The sequence below is a fragment of the Alexandromys fortis genome, unplaced genomic scaffold (assembly GCF_014885135.2).
Source record: "Alexandromys fortis isolate MF-2015 unplaced genomic scaffold, M_Fortis_MF-2015_v1.1 scaffold_164, whole genome shotgun sequence".
Taxonomy (NCBI): Eukaryota; Metazoa; Chordata; class Mammalia; order Rodentia; family Cricetidae; genus Alexandromys; species Alexandromys fortis.
This window is the reverse complement of record NW_026068047.1, coordinates 828,485-847,363: the sequence shown is the minus strand read 5'-3', so window position 1 is coordinate 847,363 and position 18,879 is coordinate 828,485.

The window sequence follows — 18,879 nt, the reverse complement described above, 5'->3', positions numbered from 1 at the left end:
GCACCTATATAACCCAGAAGTAGTTTGGTTCTGCAAAGTCTAAGGTCAGAATGAAACAAAAATCTCTCAATTTAAAAAAAAACAATAATTGGGAACATTAATATTTGATCATTTCATTATTTTATTAAATATGCACTTTATGTATTTATTTGAAGTTAGCAATGGTACTCAATTTTTCCCAGATTTATTGGCATTTAACTGACAAACAAATTCTTTCTGCTGAAATTGTTGCTTTCCTGTACTCACAGACTGTGAAGTGACTCTCCACAAGCAGGCTGACACCCTCAGTTTATTTTTGACCAGATTGTCTCAGACCAAATTACTCACTCCTCCTTTGTCACCACAAAGATGTGGTTGTTTGTTGCTTCCTGAGGCACTTCTGTTATATAGCTCAGCCTGGCCTCCAACCCATGACCAGCCAGCCTCTGCCTGTCTTCAAAGCACCTGGTGTTACAGGTATGTGTCACCAGAACCAACTCTCACATACATTTTGTCATGGCCTCTCTTGCTTTTGTGTCTCTCTCCTCACGCTGTCTAACAATTTATTCCAAAAAGACCCGAACCTCCACAACTATTAGCGCTTGGTGAGTTTTGTTCCTAAGAGTGACTTGTCAAGACCCAAAAATGAACAAAATGAATGTTGAAACCCAGAATTTATCATATTTCACTTCTTTTACCAACATCTTCCCACTCTTATTGGCTATCACTGGGGACTTTTTCTTTCATGTCAACTTTCTTTGGGAGAAGAGGCTGCATCTGAATTGCGTACTTCAGTAAACATGTGCTTGAGTGTCAGCCTTCACACATGCTGATATTACTTTTAAAAACACTTTGACTTAAATACACCTATTAAAAGATGAATCTATGATTAAGATCCTCTAAATGATGAACTTGAATTTCCTAACTACGCATTTGATGACAACATCTTAACAAGCAAGGCAATGATCACGTTTGCGTGTGTTTCTTTAAAAGACTCGTCACTATTTCCAAACTAAAATATCCAAACTATTGAGTGGAAAAAAATTGCATTACTATCAACCCAATTTTAGAAACAAATAATTCTTTTGCCTATGGCTTAAATGTAAGTGCTCTCTGCAATGACTTGTGTTGAAAGCTTCAGTGGCCCCCAACTAGTGGATTTAATCATTGATGAATAATTAGATCATGAATGGTCTGGTCATGTACCTATGAACCGGTAGATTAATCCACTAATAGTTTTATAATTTCAGTGGCATACTTGGAATTGTTAGAAACCTTTAGACATGGAGGTCCAAATTGGAGGAAGGATGTCAATGGGGACATGTCTTTGAGGGCTGTATCCATCTTTCTCTTTGCTTCTCGAAATCATATGATGAGCAGCCTCACTTCATTATGACCAGTGACCATAATGTTTTGACTCACGACAAGCCCAGAAACAAAGAACACAGCTGACAATGACTGAAACCTCTGAAATCATGAGCCAAAATCAACTCTGCTTCCTAGTTGGTTATGTTGGGATTTTATCACAGCAATGAAACAGTGGTTTGTTAAGTGTTGTGCTAAGGACCATGTCTGGTTCCATGGTGCAGCCAAAGTTGGGGTCTATGTTGATGTCTGTGGCCAGTATCACCTCAGAAGGCCTTAGGAATCACATAAGATGAAATCGGAGGGCTATACTGAAGCAGCTCCATCCTTCATTACCCTGGGAAAGCCAGCCTTGCCTCTTGCTGGCCAATGCAGTGAGAAAGCTGGCCCTGCACCCAGAAGAGAGGGCCCCCACCCATCGCCACAGGCGAGGATGAACCTACCCTGAAGGTATGTACCTAGAGGAGCTGACTCCACCCCCCTACACCTAAGGCAGGTGGCCCAGTGACTGAATTTGACCTGCCTGGTTACCACCCAGGCCCACAACTGGGCAATAGGGCCTTAGTTTGACCCATCCTAGCATCTACTCCATTTGAGACCTTCTGGAGCTCATGAATGGGCTGGCCCTGTGAAACAACACCTGCAAGATCTTTAATACTCTGGGTGGCCACAGGATACCCCAGGGGAGCTCTGGTGAGGAGCCAGTGAGGACAGTGTACTAAAATCCAGAGGCCCTGAACCAGGCCAGACTCATAGCAATGAACATTTGCCAGTCAAGCTGATGGGACGAAGGGGTTTATTATATGAGTCAATGAAGCCTCCAGAGCCACCAGGTCCTTGGATACTTTGCAGTATAAAACTTTGGGTGGCTCCTTAATGCCTCTAAATGTCCGGTTGCTAATCTTTATAAGATGCTGGTAACATATACTTCATAGATACACTGCGATATTAAATCATCTTATAAATGCAAAGCACCGTGACAATACCAGGCATAGAAACAGCTCTGTGTATTCATGGTATCATTCTATTAAGCACAAGGAGTATTCCTTATATTAATTCCAGGCATAGAAGCAGCTCTGTGTATTCACAATATTACTCTATGAAGTGTTGCCTAAGATTTCTGTCCTGACAGGTCCCTCTATGTTAGCCATTCTACCCACAGCCATTTAGTCCCAAAATAAACACACAGAGGTCTATGTTAATCATAAACTGATTGGCCTATTAGCTCAGGCTTCTTATTAACTCTTATAACTTATATTAGCCCATAACTCTTGTGGCTTGGTACCTTTTGTCAGTAAGGCATTCTCATCTGGCTTCCTCTGTGTCTAGGTGACAACTACAGACTGAGCCTTTCCTCTTCCGAGAATTCTCCTGTTCTGGTTGCCCTGCCTATACTTCCTGTCTGGCTACTGGCCAATCAGCATTTTATTAAACCAATACAAGTGACAAATCTTTACAGGGTACAAGACCATTGTCCCACAGTATTAGCTAGTGTGGAAATACTTTCTTGTAATCATCTACACAGTATCTTCCCCATCCCATATTGGCCTAAGTTCTGTCCCACAGAAATTCTATATGAGGGAAAAGAGGCAAGATGAGGTGGACTGGGAGAGGAGAAGTGTATTTAAATACAGATATATCAGTCAAACACTATGTGGATGGGATTTGTGGGGACAGGAGTAAAGTAAATTCCCATATTGGTAATGATTGTATTAAAGATAAAACATCTCAATGTTTAGCCTTCTGGTTAGGTGGGGCCTGAAAGGGGGAACATAAGATCTCTACAATCAAGACAAAAATGAAGAGAAGTATTTCTAGATCAACAGCATTTGGAAGTAGTTGAGTTTGGGAAACAGACTTCTGATGGATTGGTGCTTGGGTCAGCCAGGCAATCAGCAAGGGGTGATATAGGGAGGGGCTCCATTCATCATTCCACCACAGGCAAAATGGTGTTGATGTATAAATGTGTGTCCTGTTTTCCAATTGTTCTCATTCAGCAATGAGGCATGAAGCCTGGGAAAGCACAGATACTTGGATCTAAGAAGGTATTTATTTCACTCTCTAGGGCTGTGGAGTGGAAAATACACAAGGGCCCTTTATCTTAATCTTGTGAGTTCTCACAGCCTTGGAACTCTCTTCCCCTGAACTTCAGGTTCAGTAACTTGATTTGTACATAATTCTGTTATCAAAAAATGCCCTCTGTCCTGGGCTAGGCAGAAAATGGGTGAGATTTCCCCCCTCCTCACAGACTGAACAGCTTGCCCTCCTAGCTTTTTAGGGGCTTTTAAGTCAAAGCTGAAAAGGCACCTGTGTAGCCTCTATACACTACTGATTTCTAGAAAATGGCTCCTCCCTTGACCAAGATAGACAGACACATACACAAACACACCACACAAACACATAGACATACACACAGCACATACATCTACATCTACATACAGAGACACACACATACAGACACACAAAGACACTGACGGACACACAGCAACACAGATACACACACAGACACACACACACACAGAGATGGATATACACACACACTTTTCCTCTACAATCTCTCTATTATCACCATATTCCCTCAGGACTGAATCAATTCCAGTCTCTTCTATCAAAGTAAAAAAGGACAGATTGATGAATTCAGGGTTTCCCAACATGGTTTTTAATTTTCCAAACCCGTAGAGACCTTGCTCTACAACTTTTTTCCCAGCTGTACTTGGAAGCTGTAACAAATCCAGAGACCATTTTAGAACCCCATTTATATTGTCCTGACACTTAGGAATCCAGTTTCTGTTCAAGAGATGTCATCAAAGTTGGTGGGCTCAAAACATGACCTACTTTTTAAAACCCATCTGTTAGAAGTCTATAGATTTTCTTGGTTTGTTTGTTTCTGACTGTCTACTGAAATGGCAACAACAACATTCTCACTTTCCAAGCCCACCCCTCAAACAGCAATAAACTGAACACTTATCACAAAGGGGCCTTCCAAATATGCAGCAGGCATGCACCACACACACACAAACAAAATAAACACACAAATAAGTGTTTGATAGAGTATTCTTTCTCTACAGCTGCTCCACCAGTATACTCCATTAAGGGTAGACACTGCCAGGGTCTCTGTCTACCCCTCTGGGAAAGACCCAGAGCCCATGGTTGGAAAAGTACAGTCCTTGACAACAGGCTCAAGTTTTTAATTCTAAATTTATCTTTACTTTGTCTCAATCAGGGTGCTCACAAAAATAGCTCTTTTGCCTCTGGGCTTATATCTGTATTTTAATTAAGAGCTGAGGAATAAAATGGAACACTAAGGTACTTCAAGGAATTTCTAAAGCACACCAGGTACCGCTACCTCTGGAGCTGCAAATGTTTCCATGGTCCCCAGGAGCTTTGAGGGTGTCTGCAATGACAAAAAATTCCCAAAAGAAACCTGTGGTTCTGACAGTAAGAAAAGGGAAAAACTAATAAAAATTACTAAAACAAAATACTAATAATTCTGAAATCATTTTTTTCTTCTACATGAGTCCTAAAGTCATGAATTGTTTACAGACATGTGACAAAACAAATGGGCTAAATTACCATAACATCAACAACTCAACTATTCCTTTTAATCATGAGTATTTTAACTTACTGCAGAAATAAATTGGATATGAAGATTATCCAGTATTTTAGTTGTCTGCACGTAGGCACATTAAGGTAACTGATTATTTTATACTGAATCAAACAAAAAAGAGACATAAATATTTTCGTACTATAATAGCATTAATGGAAAAGATTATATTCAAAACAAACCAATTTCTATATAAGAACCAGCTTGGAGAGTTCAAAGAAATGCAAGTAGGTCATCTCTGTGAAGACAGAGGATGTATGTGTTCTCTAGTTCACGTTCACACAGATCAACTATAGAGATGAGAGTGAGCAGGAGAAATTGTCTCTGTGACCAATTCTGTGATACATCACAGTCTTTATATCTAAGAACTTGCCAGAATGTATAGAACTGTTGCCAAGATGGAAAGTGCCTTTTCCCATAACCAGAGTCAACCATGGTAGAAGCAGAAGCACTCCCTAAAGGGACCAGAAGAGGAGTCACTGGACTTTGTTGCTATAGAGAAATGCTCTTGCTTCTCTCTCTCTCTCTCTCTCTCTCTCTCTCTCTCTCTCTCTCTCTCTCTCTCTCTCTCTCACACACACACACACACACACACACACACAAACTTTTCACTTTGCCACCAGTACCTTCTGACTTGAGCTGATCTTCTCATGTTTTAATTATTACTCTTGGCTTCTATATCATCTCTACCTTAAAATATGAGCTCCCCAGAGGGTTGTGCCTTTTGCATCAAGCCTGAGTTCCATTCCCAAATCCAAAGAAAGCAGGCCAAGTCCAGAGATTCAACCTTCCTCCACAACAGGCTTTCAGGCAGTTCATCTGTCTTCTTCCACTCCCTCACTTCTGAATGGGAATAATACCAGCCAACCTCACTTCCAGCACTGTTTCCTCTACCATTAAACGTTTATTAAGCATCAGTACGCATGACACAAAGCTGGATTATACAAGCTAAGCCAGACAGAGCTGTCCCTAACTTAAGCGAGCTTTTATGATGTGAAAGATAGGCAGTCTGGGGCACGTAACTAAAGGCAAGAGTGTACAGATTTTTGCATCTGCAGAATGGAGAACAAAAGCCGGAAACACATTCCATTTGCCGTTTCTCTGGGTTGTTTGCCTTGATTTTAAATTATCTTTGGAGAGGACTAGATGGAAATGAATTTGAATTTCAAAAATATTGGGTTTCATTCCAAGAAATGAGCAGATTCTACCTATTTTTCTATTTTCCCAAAGGGCATTCACTAGCACATGGCGAAGCATTTTTACATACCAGATTTTCAGTGACTCTTCAGAAGAAGAGGGGGACAGAGTTGCAGTGCCAGGGAGAGCCTCAGGTGCCGGGTACTTAACCATTTATTCTTCCCGAAAGGGCCAAAATGAGAGTACTAAGAAAATACTCTCTCTAGGAAGAGTGGGTTGCAAGAAGCAGTAGCACAGGAAGTGTAAACTAAAAATTATATCGCATTAGTACAACCTCAGCTGCGAAGCCTCATCCTTTCTCGTTGACCTTGTGAAAGTTGTACAATGAAGGGGCAATCATGCATACAAGGTACGTTATAATTCTCTAAGTGAGCAATGGCTGGGGGGTGTTCACCGGGGCCCTAGCTGAAATCCCCTTGTTTGTTTAATCTCGGCTGGTCTTCCTGAAAGATGAAAGTCTGCCATCTTGGCCCCGGGTGCCTCCTAAATATATGTGTTAAACTCACCACCGCCTCATTATTTATTAACGTCAAGTTATTACACTTCAGTGGGGAACGGGGACTGAAGCCACACGGTGACAGATGTTCCAACAGATCAGCTTATATAATAAGAAGCTGGGCCAAAACTGTCGAAAGGGGTGTTTTTTTTAAAAAAACATACAGACTTCAAAGAAACGAGCGGTGGCATCTGCAACATCTACAGAGCCGTGCCAGCCGAGGGGGCAGGTCTGCAGGCACGCGGTAGGTAGGGTCAGGCGATGATGGGAGCTTGCAGCCGGGGACTGGAACAACATCTGGCCTGCAGCAAGCTAGCCAGGACAGTTTGAAAGAGCTCCTGTGGTGCCTCAAACTTTGATTTCACAGAGCTGAGGCGGGCNTGCCTCAAACTTTGATTTCACAGAGCTGAGGCGGGCGCGGGGGCGGGGGCGGGAGGGGGGGCGGGGGCGGGAGGGGGGGCGGGGGACGACACAGGCTGCGCTCAGGAGCTCATGTGCTTTGGCTCGCGTGTTTTCTCCTCAGTCACTGCGGAGGGCCACACTCAGCTGCAGAATTGAACGGACACTCCAGGACAGTCTTGCTCTGTCCACAGGGCTATCTCTGTGGGGTTGGGCCAAGATCCAAGCAGGCAATTGCTACAAAGAGTCTGAAATAAGGAATATCCGGGTAAAGCTGTGAAAACTCCGCATACCCTTTCCTGGCAAGAAATTCCCAAGGGACGTATGGCCATAAGTATTTAACACCCATCATTTTGGGGGTAATATCCCAGTTGGACACTAACTGTGGTGTGTGTGTGTGTGTGTGTGTGTGTGTGTGTGTGTGTGTGTGTGTGCACATGTGCTGAGAGGGAGAGTAGAATGCAGAGGATGCTACACATCACACATGAAAACCAAGAGTGTCTATGGCTAGCAGCACAGAGCTGGAGAAGCACCAGCTCCGTCTCTCCTCTGTCGTGTTTTCTGTAATTGAACACATAGAGTGAAACTGTATGTGGCACGCAGTAGGAAGTGTCCTGGACAGAGAAGGACTCGGTATTGCAGCCCACCAGCTCTCGAGTCTCGCTGACTGCTGACAGGCTCTGGAGTCCCAGAACTTCAGAACATGGTGAAGGTCATAGGGCAGCAGAGTGATGACAAGGGGCTCAGACTCCGATGCCAGACCCTTGGGTGCACATCTTGATTTTGCTCTTTGCTGCCTATTAAACCTTAGTAATTCGAATTTCTCGGTGATACTCAGGGCCTATCGAAACAGTAGAATTCATTATAGAGAATCGCTGGCTAAAAATAAAAATAAAAGAACGTGTCTGCTACGTGATGCCTTAGAATCATGCTTGACACAAAGCTTTATATACGTGCTCTTTTCAAACCAGTCTCCCTCTCTCTCATTCGAGAGATGATTATTTCACAACTCACACTATCAGAATTGGGGGGAAAAGATCTCCCTCTTCCATTTCATAACCTTCCCCACCCTCTACCACCACGTTCACTAGGCCAAACTCTGTCCTGGACTTCCTAGTTCTTTTGTCTGTCTAATTTTTTGTTGTGTTCTAACGAAGCTTATTCTCCCTTTTTCAACCTTTAGTCCATATAAAGTTCATACATTTCCAAAAGCCAGCAAGGAACAGCACCCCCACAGCAGTGTTGTGATCCCCGTGACTTAAGAAAAGGAAGAGAAAGGGTTGAGGATGCAGCTTTGTGGTAGAGTGTGGTCTAGCATCCACAGGGCCCTGGGTTTAATCCCCAGAAATAAAGGGATGGACGGAGCGAGGCAGCTCTGTGTGGGAAAAGGTGGTGGTATGGGATGGCGGGTAGTTTCAGATGCTCACTGGCTTTCCTGTTGACAGTCACATGCCTCTGATGGAGGCTTTAACAATCACAATGACCACAAGAGAAACCAGGCCACGTGACCTTGCTCCTTTTCCCTCCCTCCCTCCTTCTCTTCTCCTATCCCTTTAGACAAAGTGGAAGCTGTGCACGAGCACTTTGTCAAATTCCAGCCCCTGCTCAAAGCTAGGGAGATGTGGGGATGGGCAGGCTTGTTCTAATAGCACTGAGAAGGAAGTAGGGACCTCCCTGCCCTTTGACAGTTTTCCATTCAGGCCATGGCTGCTTAACCATCTCCAAGTGCCTACCCCTAATTTCTGGTAGAAAAGCAGGCCAGGAAAAAAACCTCAGGCCGTTCATTCTGGAAAGATAACTTGTCTAAAAGAGAGCTGACATGAACACCAAATGCCAAATAATTTAGAAGAAAAACTACTCATTTTTCACAACATCAATGGCCTGTATACCTAAAAGTGCAGCTAAAAAGGCCAACAGAATAAAGGCTATCAAAAATAACTTCAATGTGACCATAATCTTCATGAGATATTACATTTTACTCAGCCCCTAAAAGTGACAGTCATCCTGATGGGACATTTTATGTTCACATGCTATAAAATCTTAGAGACGAGCCCCAATGTGGAAGCCCATAAATGAGTCATTCGGAAGAGCACAGTTTCTTTTTATAAACTCAGTAACAGCAGAAACAAATCACGGTCTCTAGAAGTCACAGTGATAATCTTCCTCATCCAACCTATTTTCACTTCAGGATGAAAGATGGTGTTGGGGCCTTGCAGATTTTTCTTGAAGTTTATGGTAGGTCAACTAAACAGATGAGCCCAGCCTTCTCTTTGATATCTCCCTTTTTCCCCTTATCTAAGCCAATTCAACTTTGCTTTTTATTGGATTTCCATTACTTCAATGTTCTTCATGGAGTCTCAGTTCCTGTAACTGTTAGGGCTCATGGTAGTTTAGTACTTTGAACATCATTAATTAAATCATTGCATCATGCAAGCCAGGCATATTTCCATCAAAAGTAGCTGTCTTATGTTCCAATCTAGAAGCCTTGGTATGGGGCTCTCTTGCAGAGCCTGGATTGTATCTAAAACCATGTGGCAAAGGAGAAACCAAAAAGAGGCTATTAAGAGTAGATTCAGGCTGAGAATATAGCATTACTCTCCGGGGACAGACCACACACTAAAAAAAAAAAAAAATCACCAGTGCCGTACTTGCTCTACTAGCCGGCCATCAGTGCCTGACATGTTTCTGAGCTGTTTCATTTGCTGCATACCACTTGCCCAACGCATCCCACTCAAGACTTCTACTGCATGCTCAATAAATCCAAACCTCGATTTAAACTATACCCCCTTTCAAATATATACATACGATGTATATATTTGAATTGAAATATGCATATATATTTCATATGCATGTTTAGATAGACCTAATGCCGCTAATAACACTACTAATACTAAGCCAAGACTATTCTCATGAAATATGAAGGAAATTTCCTCTTCTTCAACAATTATTCAAGGGTTGTCTTTATAGAAAAACCTACCCTGAGTCACAACCATTCGCCATGTATAAGGATAAATAGGCTTGTTTTTATTTTAGATTACATACTATTCCACTAGTAAGATAGGCCCCAGACATTATCTGTCGGTCATATTCTATAACTTTAAGAATATGATATTCATATTATCAACATGGGTTAACAAGCTCACAATAGTGGCTAACACTTTTGAAGAGGGTCAGATGATATTTTATTTCAGCTCATTCTTTTTCGATTTTTTTATTTATTTTTTGAGAACTTCATACATGAGTAATGTATATAAATCATTCTTTCCCTCCTCCTTCTCCTGCCTCCAATTCTTCCCATGTTCTTCTCAAATTCATGCCCTCTTAATTTTTAGACACACACACACACACACACACACACCTATAGAACTCATTTAGTGTTCCTATAGTGTTGTTGGGATTGGCTAACCTATTAAAGGGCTCCTCCCTGGAGAAGACTGATTTTTCAGCAACCATTAATTGCCTGTGACTCTTCTTCTTTGAGACTTCCTCCACCCAAGTTTGTGCTGTGTGTGTGTTATTTTTTTTTAATGAAGTTGTTATTTTTTTAATGAAGTTGGGAGATATATGTCATATAAACATATTGCCAAAAGCCATAGATTAACAAACAGAAGGAAAGAAGGAAGGAAGGAAGGGAGGAAGGAATAGAGGAAGGAAGGAAGGAAGGAAGGAAGGAAGGAAGGAAGGAAGGAAGGAAGGAAGGAAGGAAGGAAGGAAAGAAGGAAAGAAGGAAAGAAGGAAAGAAGGAAAGAAGGAAGNGGAAGGAAGGAAGGAAGGAAGGAAGGAAGGAAGGAAGGAAGGAAGGAAGGAAGGAAAGAAGGAAAGAAGGAAAGAAGGAAAGAAGGAAAGAAGGAAGAAAGGGTGAAGGAAAGAAATAGTGTCAGATGGGAAACCTTCCAAAAACAATATGAACTATTGCCAATTCCCTTGGTTCCCTCCCAGAAATTGAAGGTAAAAACCTATTTCTGAAGACCAGACACCTTAGAGGAACTGGACTAGAACTGACCTAGCAGCCTCCTTTCTAAGGACTAGCTCTCACAGTAGCAGAAGGAACTGTGCGAGCTGTTAAGGAAGAAAACAATCATCTTCCCCACCTGTAACACCTACAAACACTAGCAGAATGGTAATGCAATTTCCCCAAAGGTGCAGTAGTGGCACTTACATCCTGGGAACAGACAATGGTCATCTAATGGGACTTAAGGCCCGCTCCACAAGAGGGAATTCGTGCCTGGTACAGGAAAGCTAGACCACCACCAACAGAGCCTAGAAGAGACCTCTGTCACTTTTCTAACACAGCATAATTCCCAACCTCAGCCTCACACATACAAGTTCTTGCTCCCCACCAAAGAAACTTCGCTGTGCATCAGTCAGAGATGACTGCAGAAAGCCACAGCTAACCAAAATGCAGAGGAAAACTGACTTTGGGTTGCCCAGCTCCAATCAAGAAGTCTACCATACAACCCACACGCCTAAGGTTCAAGAAATGTCTCAGATGAGGCCGTGGGAAGACTGTCAGAGCCAGAGAACCACATGGGATGTCTGCTTAGAGAGGGAAGCTGAACCCAGGAAATCTCAACTTGTTGGGTTACCTAAACAAGATCTAAAACATGACCGTTCTGATGCCAGGGTGGGCTTCTCTTTCCAGTCCTTACTGTCTTAGCTCTAAGCCTTTGCAGAGGTCCTAGAAATTCCAGTGTTTAGACTTCTCATTGTTCCAATAATTTGGGATCAACACTGCATGTGTTAAGATATTAATAGAATGAATGAAGTTTGTAGGTTCTAGCACCATTTTCTCACTGATTCTTAGTACTGTGTTGTCTAACCAACATGGCAGCCATGTGGCTACTGGGTACTTGAAATGTGGCCAATGTAATTATAGAATTTTGTTCTTACCTTTACTCAATCTTAATTAAATTAAATTCAAATTTTAAAGAACTGAGGGCAATGTAAAATACTTTTCTTTTTTTAAAGATGTATTTGTTTATAATGTATATGGTGTTCAGCCTGCATGTCAGAAGGGGTCACCAAATCTCACTGTAGATGGTTGTGAGCCACTGTGTGGTTGCTGGGAATTGAACTCGGGACCTCTGAAAGAGCTGTCACTGCCCTAAATCTCTAATCTATCTCTCTCCAGCCCCATACTATTCTTATTAAATACAACTTTACCATTTAAAAAGGACTATATAAAAATTTAGTATTCAATTTGCATGTGCTGTAAGTGTTGTTGGAATTCAAACTACAAAGTTTTTCAGTACAAACAGCAAAACTATATAAAAATCTCTCAGTAAGAAGTTTTACAGTAATTAAATTTGAATATACTTGGCTAAGTACACTGCTAAAATTTAATTCACCCGTTTTCTTTTGTAATATGGCTACCAGGAAATGTTAAATTACGTATGCGGTTTGTTTTCTATAACTACTGAGTAATGATACTCCAGAAAGAAAATTATAAGGAGAAAAGAATGTTTCTTCTACATTGAAATGCAGAGGACAGAGAATTGATAAAAGTGAGAAAACAAGACTTATTTAGCCCAGAAAACTGTATGAAAGTAGGATAATCCCATTTAGGACTAAATCTTAGGTCCTTAGTTCCCCATAGACCTAGGCTTTCATTCCTCCTTCATCAAAACTGACCTTGCAGAGCCTACAATGGCAGGTTCCGAGATGATACAGCTCTCCGAAACGCTGATTTCTCACTGTCTGGACAAGACGTGATCCCAACCCCTTATCAAAGGGCTTAAATGTTACAATAAACACACCGTTAGCAGAAATACTACTAAACATCCTCGGCTGTGCTATTTGTGCGGGCCTTAATGAGATAGGAGGACTACAGGAAAAGTTCGTGTCAAAATCATTCTTTAAAGTGAGGCCACAGATCAAAGTTCACCATTGCCAAATATACAACTCGAGGACGGCCTCAAGTGCTGCTATTAATCATGGTTTCTGGGGATCTGACGACACAGATTAAATGGCTGTAAAGCACACTGCTGTGCATCATGTTCTTGCAACTGTCATCAATGCTTCTGCCAAGTGTCCACAGATCAGGCGAGAAAAGCCGTTCGGTATTTATTGAGGTGTCTCTAGCTGAGCCTAGCCAAGAATCTGGACACCAGGTTTAAGTTCATGACAACACCTCAAAGGTATCTTCCAGGCCTCTACTCCCTCAGGAAAGAGAAGCCTGCAAAACTGAGAAGAGTGTGGAGGAGGTAGAGCAGCGTGGGATCAGACACCACATTAATTTCATTGACACTTAGTTTTCAATCATGACACGACTTTCCATAAGTGTTCCATAAAACATTTTAAGTAACTTATACTGTGCCGAAGTTCAAAGGTCTGCGGTTATGTGGTGTTTTTTCACATTCAAAAAAAAAAAATCTCCCAAAAAGAAATGCATCTTAGAGTGGACAACAGCTCACAAACACTGTGGGACAGGCAGGCAGCATGCGGCTCCAATTTTACTGACTTCTTTGCACAACTGTCTCAAGAATGAGTTTAACTATTACCTGAGAACACAGCGTTGAAACAAAGGCATGCGCGTGTGAAAAGGCACCAGACGTGAAGGATGGGGCATGAATGTAACACTAGCGAGGCTATCATGGAAGGAATGGCATGCATTGCACATTTTCTGTAAAAACAGCAGCTCAGTACCAGATGGGAGCAAACAACAAAGAAAGTAAACTTCGATTATGTTTGAGACAGTCTCAAAGGGATGCCATACATAGATGTTCACATAAGAAAAACTTTTCATCCTTTCTTTTTATTTATTGCTTGCTCGCATCTTTAGATGAGGTGTGGCTACATGCGCCAGGTTGACTGTGAGCTCATAAAGCTCCTGCCTCAGCCTCTGAGTACTGCGATTGTAAGAGTGTACCACCATGCCTGAATGCTAGAACATTATTACCAATGTCCTTTGCTTGCAGAAAGAGGACTTGGAGGCTACTGCCTCTCTAGCTATGGTAAGAGCATACAACTGTGTCCAGTACTCACGGGTACACTTCGGGGATTCTTCATAGTGTCAAACATACATGCCCCCCCCCCCCCTTCAATCAGAGTACACCACCACATCTCACCAATGCCTTTCCACAAGAAACGCTCACTCTGTAGTAAGTTTATGTTTATTTGAGTCAAGGTATGATTATTCTGTTTCTCTAATAAATTTCATACACTGTGTGTGCAGGGAAATCCTATGCCTCCTTCAGCACAACTTCCTCTAACATTTAGAACTATGCCTGGTTCAAAGCTCAACACATATATTAAAACTGAAATGAATCACCAACTAATGTCATGATTTGTTTACTTAAATCCATGAAGATTAGATTTTCCTTACAAGGATTATTATAGCACTATGAATATACTAGCACAATGGTTTGGTTTTTTGTTTTTAGAAACATGGTTTTTCTGTAGCTTTGGAGCCTGTCCTGGAACTAGCTCTTGTGGAACAGGTTGGCCTTGAACTCAGAGAAATCAGCCTTCCTCTGCCTCCTGAGTGCTGGAATTAAAGGCATGTGCCACCACTGTCCCACTCACAATGGGTTTTTATTGTAGTATAGATATGTATATATACTATTTACATATATTAAATAAACATAAATATTCACCTTTTAGATGATTCATTAAGATTTATTTTATTATTTACTTATGGCTATTTCTCTCCCACACTCGAATGTCTGTGTGTATGCCCACAGGCAAGAAGAGGGAATCAGACCTCCCAGAACCAGAATTAGGAAGTGGTTATGAACCCACCATGGAGCCTGGGAACTGAATTCTGGTCCTCTGCAAGAGCAGCAAGCACTGTTTAATTGCTGAAGCATGCTTCGAGCCTGTTAGTTTTTAAGTGTTAGATCCACTTGATATAGTAACCAACTCTATGCCCTCAATCTCCAGAAACTTTCACCTTCTGTTGTAGTTAAGGATTCTATGGCTGTGATGAGACAAAATAGCCAAAAACAACTTGGGAAGGGGTTTATTTAGATTATATAGTTCTACATCACGGTCTATCACTGAAGGAAGTTGGAGCTGGAACTGAAGTCAGCTCTACATTACAGTCCATCATTGAAGGAAGTTAGAGTGGGAACTGAAGTCAGTTCTGCATCACAGTTCATCAATGAAGAAAGTTGGGGTGGGAACTAAACTCAGGAATCCGGAGGCAAAAACTGATACAGAAGTTATAAAGGGATGCTTCTGATTTGCTTGCTCCTTGTGGCTTCCTCAACCTGCTAGGTAGCTTAACCCCAAAATAACCACACAGAAATTGTATTAATTAAAACACTGCTTGGCCCATTTGCTCTAGCCTCGTATTGGCTAACTCTCACATCTTGATTTAACCCATTTCTATTAATCTGTATATCGCCACGTGGCAATGGTTTATTGGAAAAGATTCTAACTAACATCCATCTCAGGCAGATGATCCACAGCTTCTCCCTGACTCTGCTTTCTTCCTACCAGAATTCAGTTCTGTCTTCTCCGCCTACCTAAGTTCTGCCCTAACAGGACAAGGCAGTTTCTTTATTCATTAACCAATACAAGCAACACATAGAAAGAAGGACCTCCTATACCAACATATTCCATACTTATAATATATGTTAGCTTTAAAAGTTTATATGTTTTCAGAACAAGGGGACCAAACAACAATGAAAATGAATGGCCTAGGTGACTCAGCATTTTAAAATGCATCTGTTATGGTCCTCTCAAACTTCTGCATCCAAAGCAGACTACTCCCAGCCAGGACTTCATTATTATCCCAATTTTTTTCTATGTTCCCTCAAAGATACCAGCACCCCCATACAACAGGAAGTAGTCTAGAGAATGGTCCCTACATTCCAAAAATACTGGTTATGGGTGCTTGTTATCAATTAGGGACATTGGTTACATATTGTTACTGGTAATGCTCAGAAAAAAAAAAAGTTGAACAAAGGAGATTAGATTCAGGGATTTTATTCTGGAAAATGGGGGGTATAGAAATAATAGGATTAAAGAATAGAGATTATTGAACCTACTTTAACCCCAAAATGAGACTATTAATCTCAAAATATTTTACACTGGTATGGATTATGGTTTATTGATAAGAATTTAAAGTTTTTTTTTTTTACCATACTATGTGTATGTTTTTACCCTTATTTGGGAGTTGTACTTATGCAACTCATTTTAAAAATGTAATATATAATTAATAAATGCAGATTAATAGTCATCTCTAATAGCCAAATTTATAGTCATGTTAGGTATGTTTTCAAGGTCATACACATATCTATTTAGATAGATAGATAGTCTTCAAACACTTCAAAGACCTACAGAGTATGTCATTTAATAATATGTTTCATAACCTAAAACTTTTCACAACAGTGAGACCCATCTGCTCCTATAGCATGAATTTACTTCAAAAGAGGATAACAGGCCGGACAGTGGTGGTGCACACCTTTAATCCCAGCACTAGGGAGGCAGAAACAGGCAGATCTCTGTGAGTTCAAAGCCAGCCTGATCTACAAGAGCTAGTTCCGGGACAAGCTCCAAAGCCACAGAGAAACCCTGTCTCAAAAAATCAAAAAAAANAAAAAAAAAAAAAAAAAAAAAAAAAAAGAGAATAATGGGCATTGAAGAAACTCTGTATACATTCTGCTTTCTTCATGGCAAAAGCCAGCCATCTGGGCAAAGAAACTATCCTTGTCTCAATTGCTGTCTGTATACTGTCCAAACTGGACCAGTAGAATGCCACACCAAAAAAAAAGATAACTGCCAAACTTTACCAAGACTAGGTAGGTAAGTCCTTCAAAATTCTCAGCTTCTCAAAAATATCTGTTAGATATACTAGACCTTTAGGACAAAGTTGGATGTCTCAGAATTACAGAAGAACTTTGGGTGACTGTCCAGGCAGCCAGACGTCCCTGTCATTAGGTAACATTTAATTCTTCTGGGGTCTTTGATGTAGTTGAAGAGTAGATAGTCATAGTTAAAGTTTTTATTAGTTATCATAAAAGGTAAATTAGATATAAAACTTTAGAGTCACAAAGATAAATAACAGAGTATTTTTTCTGAGTTTGCCAAATACAAATTAATGATAGTGCAACTGTAATTCTTAATAACTGTTTTGTTGTATATAATTTTACTCTGTTAAAGTTAAAACTTTCCTTTTTAATTAGACAAAAAGGGGAATGTGGAGTATTCTTTTACACTGTGTGAATATATATCACTGTGGTTAGCCTAATAAAGAAGCTGACTAGCCAACAGCTCTATAGTATAAGGTTACTGGGAGAGCCAAACAGAGAATGTTGGAAATATAAAGGGCAGAGTCAGAGGAGTAGTGAGCAGATTCATAGAGAAGCAAAATGGACATGTTGTACTGAGAAAAGGTACCAAGTCATGTGGCAAAGCACAGATAAAAATATGGGCTAATTGAAAATGTGAGAGTTAGCTAGTAATATGCCTGAGCTTTTGGTCAAGTGTTTATAATTAGTATTAAGTATATGTGCTGATTATTTGGAAACTAGTGGGAAGGAGAGAAAAGTCCACCTACAACTGTCAATTAATGGCTGATCCTTAGCATGAACTTCAGCCCTAAAGGGACGTCAGCTGCTAGGTCATCAGCTATTCACTGGCTTTTCTCTAACATGCTTTGGGATCCCAGTAAAAGAGAAATAAATACTAACAAAGAACATTTTCTGTGCTTCCCTTTTTTTTTATTCATCCTCCTTCCTCAGTCAAGATTATTTCCCAAACCATTATTATTATTTCAATCTCCTTTTCTTTCTGTCATACACCATTTAGACATTAGAGAATTTAGGCTTAATCCCAATTTATCATTAATAGTCAAATGTTTAAACTCAAGTCTTTAACTTCTATGATCTTTACTTTCCCATTAGTGAAACTTGGACAAAAATTCGTCTGACAGTTGTTAGACTAAATAAAACAATGTTCTATGTACTATCATGCTGTAAACTCTAGCTGCTTTTCTATCTAGTGTGAGGAAGATTCAACACTGACTTTTTCCTATCTTTTCTATGAGGAATTATCTTATTTAATTGAGTAAGGCAAGAGAAATAACTGCATTCACAAGTAAATTATTGGTCTGGTTTGACACTGGAAGAGGACTTTAAAATAACAGGCAAGGGTCTGTCTAGTGTTTTGACAATGGGTGCCCTTTAGGTAAAATGAATGTGGGAAAAGGACAAAGGAATTCACTGGGAACGTGTCCTTAGCAGAGAAAGTGGTCTCTGACACTTGTGTTGTGAGCCAGAGATGCAAGAACAAGGAAAAATCCTGTGACATGATAGACCCTTCAAAGGAGCAAGTTCTGAAGACCTATTTTCTCCATCTAAGTCCTACCCCCTAACTTCTACTACCATCCCAAATCATCATCAAATTCTGACTCTATCAGTGGATTAACCTATCAGAAACTTCATAATCCAATTACCTCTCAGTGGTTGGTATTACAAACTGGGACCAGGTCTCTAACGCATGTGCCTTTGGGGAGGATGCTTCACATTTAAACCACAATAGAAATGACCATAGTTAACTCTTCAGGTGTATATTTTTTAATCTCTGGTTTCTGTTACTTAGTATTAGGTGCTGAGGCAGAAATACATGTCCATTAGCAGTGGGTGGGTACATATTTTCGGTGGGTTGACTGACATAAATGAAAAAAATCACACATTAACACATGTATACTCTTTAAGAGAAATATACAGGGCAAGCACATTGGTTCAATCAGGTAAGGGTGCTTGCCCCGAGGTCTGACAGCTTGAGTTCGGTCCCTGAAACCTACCTGGTGGAAGGAGAAAGGTAGGCTCCACTCCTACAAGTCATCTTCTAACCTTCACACAAGCACCCTTGCATAGGTAAGTAAATAAAC